The sequence below is a fragment of the Zootoca vivipara genome, chromosome 3 (genome assembly GCF_965207765.1).
Source record: "Zootoca vivipara chromosome 3, rZooViv2.hap1.1, whole genome shotgun sequence".
In the NCBI taxonomy this organism is placed as follows: Eukaryota; Metazoa; Chordata; class Lepidosauria; order Squamata; family Lacertidae; genus Zootoca; species Zootoca vivipara.
The window spans coordinates 114227190-114234833 of record NC_142586.1 but is presented as its reverse complement, the minus strand read 5'-3'; the positions used below and the strand labels follow the sequence as shown (position 1 = coordinate 114234833).

Sequence of the window (7644 nt, the reverse complement as noted above, 5' to 3'; positions counted from 1 at the left end):
TGCCAATACCTGGAATCAAAACCATTATACTGTTTATCTATATAACCTCTGTTTGTAATAGTCATATTCATCATTCACCATAATGCTATAGATCCACTGTCATGTAACATCACATTTGGTGTGTATAGTTTTGTGAGGGGCAAGGGGTATCGCGAAGCCCCTCCCCTCCTGAGTTCCAGCCCAGCCCAGAGCACGACTGAGAGCAGGGAAAGCTCCAGCTCAAGTGGGGAAACAGGAAGTGGGGTCCAAGGCTCTGGCAGGGTAGAAGAGCCAGCGTCCCAGGTGGGACAGGAAGGAGGAAGAAAGGGGGGGCAGACCCATCCCCCCAACTCCGGAACTTCGCAGAAAGCGTCGGGGGAAGAGGATGGGGCTCCCCAAGTTGTTATGCTGGCGCAAGACGCGCCAAACGCCATTCGGAGGTTCTGATGAAAGCTGAGAAGATGTGTCTCTGTAAATAGCTCTACCTTTAGCACTGTAAATACGCAGCACCAATAAAAAGATAAAATGCAGAGCGGTGTAGAGTCGTTACTCTGAAGTAGTCCCATCCGGCCACTGTGACAGTTTTATTTATGGCATTTATATTATTCTTGTAAAATGTATAAGATCACTATATTACAGTTGTCTGCACTATCTAGAATTTATATCACTGATGAAGCCCAGAATGGCGAAACAAGGATAAAATATTCCGGAAATCCTTGTCAACCCTTGTCGTCTCATGAAATTACAATAACTTATGTGTGGATTGTTTTTGGACTTCATGAACAAATGCATATGGAATGGACTTAGGATATGTTTGAATTTCTGCATTGTGGAATTACTATTGGACTACCGGTACATCAGGCATCCCCAAACTGCGGCCCTCCAGATGTTTTGGCCTACAACTCCCATGATCCCTAGCTAACAGGACCAGTGGTCAGGGAAGATGGGAATTGTAGTCCAAAACATCTGTAGGGCCGAAGTTTGGGGATGCCTGGACTACATTAACAAACACATGTGGAATGGACTTCAGTATCTGACCCACTCGGTCTTCTGATCCTTCAGCTATATTGCATGTTTCATCTTTGTTGATATGATAATATGATACAGTAAATAACAGATTTTATTTGTGGTATAATGCAGCCGGTTACATTAATTGTGTTTGAGTTGTATCTTGTACATAACCTAAGGTTTATTGTTGTGTTGTCAGAACTGTAGCTCTCTTCAGCCCCAGCCAGCATGACCTGGAGACAGAGATAATGGCTGCTGTAGTGCAACAACAAAAAATTCTGGAGAGTGCACCAGGTTGTCAAAGACAAAAATGCCAAGAGGGTATTGTTTTGGGTGGACAACTAAATTAGCGAAGGATTTCTGGGAGATGATATATACTGTAATGAAATGAAGAAAATGCTTTAAAAGACCAGAAATCTTATTAGGAATATTAGGTATTGATGTCCCCACATATTTATTTCTCTACACAACTATGGCAGCGTAAATGGTTTATGCTCAGAAATAGAGAGAGAAAAGAATACCAACAGAGGAGGAGTGGCAGGTGAAAATGATGGAATATATGGAATTAACAAACCTAACTAACAGAATAAGGGCTTAGGAAGATGGAATCTTTAAGGAAGGATGTTTGCAGAATAACTGGACAATTATGTTAAATCAGTTGAAAGGTTAGCAGAGTAATTAAATTAAATCAATTAATTAATTTTAATTAATTAATTAAATACATAAAGAGTAATTAGAATATGCAGTTGTAATGCATAAATAAATGAAACGTGGAAGAGAAGGAAAATCGATTATTATTAATGCATAGTTATATTGATTGAAATGCAAAAAAGTTATAATGTAAAAGTATAAAGATATTACATTAAAGTCCTAATAAAAACTTTTTTAAAAACCCAAACTGGAAAGCGAGGGAATGGGGCTTTTTAATTTGCTTTTATTGCAAGGGGCAAGCTGGTATAATCATGGAACATTTTGCAAAGGCTTATTCTTTTGATCCAGATGCTTTGGTGAAAAACCAGAAGGCATCTCTAGCTGGGGATGAAGCAGCAACCCAGTGGCTCTTGAAGGATCCTGGGTAAGCAGGCCTTCTCCATCAGTCTAACCTGTTTAGAAACAAAACAAAATATACAGCAGTTATTTCCATTTCACCTGGAATCAGATGTCAGAATGATGAACATAGGAAGGTGGAGCACTGCGCGGAATGAATGAGCTAAGGCAATCAATAACAAGTATTGAAGGGAAATGTAAACTCCTGTGGACAAGAATAAATATCTTCTCATGGTTTTCTGTCTATATTTCTATTGTTCTAGAGCAGGTTCCCAGCTCATCTGAGAACTGAACAACAACAAATGACAAATGAAGGAAAATGGAAGATATAGAGAATACAGTGGTACGTCGCGTTACAAACACTCCAGGTTACAGACTCCGCTAACCCAGAAATAGTACCTCTGGTTGAGAACTTTGCTTCAGGGTGAGAACAGAAATCATGCTCCGGCGGCACGGCGGCAGCAGGAGGCCCCATTAGCTAAAGTGGTGCTTCAGGTTAAGAACAGTTTCAGGTTAAGAAAGGACCTCTAGAACGAATTAAGTTCTTAACCAGAGGTACCACTGTATAAACAGGTAAAAGAAAAGAAAAGGGAGACATGCCTAGGACTCTACTGTCAGATTCCGATGAACAAATGAGGACAGATTCCAGTTACAGAATGAACTGAGTTTGAGCAAACTCTTTAGAGATATTAACATGAGTGGAACACCCTCCCATCAGATGTCAAGGAGATAAACCACTATCTGACTTTAGAAGGCAACTCTGTTTGGGAAGTTTTTAATGACTGATGTTTTAATGTCTTTTTAATCTTTTGTTGGAAGCCACCCAGAGTGGCTGGGGAATAAATTATCATTATTATTATTATTATTATTATTATTAGTAGTAGTAGTAGTAGTAGTAGTAGTATCATTAAGCCCGTTAAATTAACAGGTGCTAGAACATATGTGGTGAAACATTTGTAAAAACAGACTTGTTACAGTGCATAAAAAAGTGGACAATCATGCAGTTGATTTGTATCTTATCGTATTTATTTTTTAGAAATGTTAAAGAAGAATAATTTGAAAAAATTCGCTTTTCCATTTTTATATTTTTTGATGTAGTAAACAAAAACAATTAAGGTACGGTAAATGTTGCTTAAGTGCAAACCTTTTCAAACAATTGTAAATAAACAAAATCAGTAGTTTTTTTAAAAAAATATTTGTTCTTGTTTTGGGGGGGGTTGGGGGGTTATGTTTTCTATAAAATTTCTTTATAGACAACATTCCTTGTTTTACATTTAACATTATTTTTTAATGTTCATTTTACTGTTTTTCTTTTCTATTTTTTGTTTTTTTGGTAACCTCAACCACACTGAAGTCCAGTGCCAAACAATTTCTCCTCTGTACAATTTCGTAACTGCATACCAAATAGGTAAAAAACTGTAGCAGTACCTCAGACCAATGCAAATATTAAGCAATGCTTTTACCACTGCAAGTCCGCTATTACATGTACAGTACTGCAAATCTGAAGTGATTGATTATTGTTTGAGCCCGCCTACAGCAAAAGAAACTACGACGCCCATGATGCTTTTGGGAACGGAGCTCCCAGCATACATCGCGCGAGAAGAAAAGCTCACTTCCTCGCCGCGCTGCCTTCTAGGAAACAGAGTTTTTAGCTTGCCGGCCGGGCTGCTGAAACTGCTTGCGAGGAGGTGCCAAGATGGCGGCGCTGTGGGGCGGCGGGGCAGGACATGCCGGGGCTGGGGGAACCCTCCCGCTGCGAGGGGGCCCGGAGTCCGTGGCGGGCAATGGCTGGGTCTGGTGGCTGTTGGCGGGCGGGAGAGAGTCGGGCTAGCCCATTTGGCTGGCGCTGGGTGGACACGTGGAGGCGGCATGGCCGGCATAGGGAGGTGGCACCGGCCAGCACGACCAGGAAACCGGACTGAACATGGCCCTGGGGTTGGGAGTCGAGGAGGGCGAAGGCAGCGCTGGAACAGGGCAGGAACGGGTGCGCTCGGAAGGGAGCTTCGGGGGCAGGAGGTGGAAATGCTTCGGGGAATGTGGCTCCAGCTTTTGTGAAGTTGTGAATGGTGGAGTCCTGGAGAGGCCCGCGGGCGCCCGCTGCCGCGCACACCCGCCACTTCAACAGTTCTGCCCGTCCGTCCGAACTCTCTGCGCTCCAAGTCCCAACGGCTGACTGTGGGGCACATGTGCAGTAGCGCAATCCCACGGACACAGAGACACTTGGATATTATTATAGAGGGTTGTTGTTGTTGTTGTTGTTGTTGTTGTTGTTATTATAGAGCAGCATTGCAGAGATCCTCCATTAAAAAGAGGACCAAAAGAAGAAGAAAAATTACAGTACAGATCTAAAAGAAAAGGGAGAGATGCCTAGGACCAGTGCTTTTTTTGTAGGGGATGAGGGCTACAGGTACCCCTAAACATTTTTGTTGACATGCTTTCTACGAAGAAGCAAAACCTCTTTCAGCTGCAGGAAGAGGCTTCTTAGGAACTGGTGTGGTCGTCTATGCCATTTCTATTGCCTCCTCCAGCAACAACAGCATAGGCGGGGGGGGGGGGAGGCACAGCCCAGGCTTCCTTGCCACTACAGGAACCAATTGCAAAGCAGAGCCTTCCCAGCCGCGTGCCGCTAGCTCCTCCCCCCTCCCTCAAGGCCCATTCGCGCTTGGAAAACTCTGCAGGGCTGTCCTGGAAGCACCGTGTAGCTGCAGCTATAGACACATTTTTAAAAGAAAGCTGATGCAGTGCAAGTTTCCCTCGCGGTTTCCCCCTCCCGTGCCTGCAACAAAACGCCGTAGCAAAAGGCAAGGTGCTCATGTGCTGGTTTTGCACATGGGTCTAATTAGAGTTTTGAACGCTGCAGCCCTGCACACATTATATGTGAGCTGTCAGCTGTGTAATATGAGGTAATGCATGTCCATTTAATGTATTTATTTTCCCCCGATTTGAAATATAAAATGGTGGTTTTCTTGACTCAACATGAGAGTACCCCCTAAACATTTTTTAGGGGGGGAAACCACACAGCCTAGAGCAGGGGTCAGCAAACTTTTTCAGCTGGGGGCCGGTCCACTGTCCCTCCGACCTTGTGGGGAGCCGTTCTATATTTTGAAAAAGAAAAAAGAAAAGAACGAATTCCTATGCCCCACAAATAACCCAGAGGTGCATTTTAAATAAAAGGACACATTCTACTCATGTAAAAACATGCTGATTCCCGGACCGTCCGCGGGCCGGATTTAGAAGGCGATTGGGCCACATCCGTCCCCCAGGCCTTAGTTTGGGGAGCCCTGGCCTGGAGACTCTACTGTCAGATTCTGGTGAACAAATGACAGCAGATCCCAATTACAGAACCAACTCTGAGACTGTACAAACCCTTTAGAGATATTAACATGAGTTTTCAGAATGAAGGATCAAAAGAGTTATTTATGTGAGGAATACGGGGAAATCCTGGTACTATATTTCCTCTTTTACCCTGTGGGAAAGCAAAGAATGGCACCATGATTTAAATGCTATGTTAATGAGTTGTGGAATGTAATGCATATGGCAATTCCATTAGCCCTTCATGTTAAGTATATCTGACCAAGGGCTACAACCCTGGAAGGTCAGAAGTGGCTGTAGTATTTGCAAAGGATATGGGGCAAAACCCAAGAGTGTTTCCTTGGCTCTAACTCCCATTGTGGTTCACAGAAATGAGTCATTAGTAAAGGGATTGTGGAGAGCAGCCTGAAGACCCTGAAATCAGAGGCTCCTTGGCATGATCAGCCTGGAGGGTTTGGGGCAGTGGGTGCTGTATGTGAGATTACGCTTATCTCTGGCAGCCTGGCTGATCTCTTGTTTGGCGAACTGAGATTACTTTTTGCAACACTTAATCTTCCCGCAGCTTCCAATCTCAGTAAGATGGGCACAGGTCACAGGTATGCATTTACCACCTTCACCCTTGCATGCTTCCTTAGTCCGTGGTGTCTCCCAGGCCAATCCTGCACAAAGAGAGAGAGAGAAAATATCACTGCAGAGAGCAAAGTAATGTTATGAGTTTTCAGGGGACAAAGAAAATTCAGAAGAGGAACAAAAAGGGGGTGCAAGTTCATTGGCACCTCAGGGTATGTTGGCACCTCCAGCCATTGGCCACACGTGTTGTCAGGGCTGGAGTCAGATGCTGGTCATCACAAAGATTTGGTTACCTAAAACATGCTCAATACCCACACGAGACGTAACCGCCTGTACTCTTGCATAAATAAAATATATTATTCACTGTATTGTATTATAGATTTCAACAGAAAAAGTCATAAAATGCAACGGAAAAAGAAGAAGAGTCAGTAGATCGGTTCACACTCATGGATCAGGTCCAAACATGTGCTAGTGTCAGTTCCACCTGCGTCTGTTCATCAGGTCCATGCAATCCACAAGAAGAGTTGTTATAGTTCCACAGAATCCTATCACAAAGTCTAAGATAAGGATTTACGGAATATTAACCTTGTTTGGCCGTCCTGGGCTTCATCAGGACTACAGGTGCTGAGTAATGTAAAATCATAAAATGCTGTAATCACATACATCTTCACAAAAAGAAGAATACAAATACCATAAACAACTGTACATACCATATGCGATGTAACAAGATAGTGGATCTATGGCAATGTACGTGTCTCCAGTGAGGATCTGCTAATGTTCAGCTGAAATCTGCATTCCTATAACTTAAGCCAGTTAGATCTGAAGAAGTGTGCATGCACACGAAAGCTCATACCTATGACAAACTTAGTTGGTCCCTAAGGTGCTACTGGAAGAATTTTTTTAATTTTGTTTTGACTGCGTCAGACCAACATGGCTACATACCTGCAATTAGATCTCATTTCTCCCTCCGGAACAGCAGAAAACAAACATTTCCACCCTTTCATGGAGCGGACCAGCATCAACCCAGTATCTCCAGGCAGTGGCTCTTTTCTAGAGAGCTACTGTCAGTTACAGTATTAAGCTAGATGGACCAGTGGTCTGACTTGGTAGAAGGCAGATGGGTTAAAAGTACTGAGCTGTTCTCAAAACCTTTGAATAGTGCTGTTTCCCAGCCCCAGTATGCAGGACCTGAATACAACTGCCTCCTACTTTATCACTTACCAGAAGTAGCCAGGAGCAGCAAAGACAGAATAGCCAAACATAGCTGGAGGATCTTCATGGCTCTGTTAGGATAGACGGTGTAGTGAGGCTGGGTGCAGGGCCACAGGTTGTCAGGGGAGAGCTGAGCCATCCATATTTATAGTACCCTTGGGGAGCTGTTTCCTCCCACTTCCTTGCGAAGTCCAGCAAGACGTCACCATGCCCTGAAGGAAAGTGGGGCTGCCGGTTCAGCCATCAGCACACTGTCTTCCCCAGAATGATATGGAAAGATGGAAAGATTAGAGGTTTGGGCCCATTGTGAGACCTGGAGGACGCAAAGACGGAAGAAGCACCCAGAAGAGTCACTGAGTACCTACTCCTAGAACTAAAGTCAATGTACTGGAAGAAGCAAAGATCACCAGTGTGTTAACCGAAAATTGGGATACACTGGCCTGCTAGCCAGTGTGTAATGGCGTTGTTTGCTTTTAGTATGGTGTGCTGCTTACAGATGTTATAAATGCTAAGTGG

The 7644-nt window shown here is 43.7% G+C and overlaps 1 long non-coding RNA gene across 1 annotated transcript; it reads right to left on the bottom strand.

The window, feature by feature from the left end:
* Positions 1-1910: 1910 nt before the first annotated feature.
* LOC148686462 (uncharacterized) lies at positions 1911-7237 on the bottom strand. The gene is made up of 3 exons (XR_015949414.1): positions 7138-7237; positions 5882-6005; positions 1911-2090 (listed from the first exon to the last, which is right to left on the bottom strand). It is a non-coding gene; the product is annotated as an uncharacterized LOC148686462 (long non-coding RNA).
* Between the last annotated feature and the right edge of the window lie 407 nt (positions 7238-7644).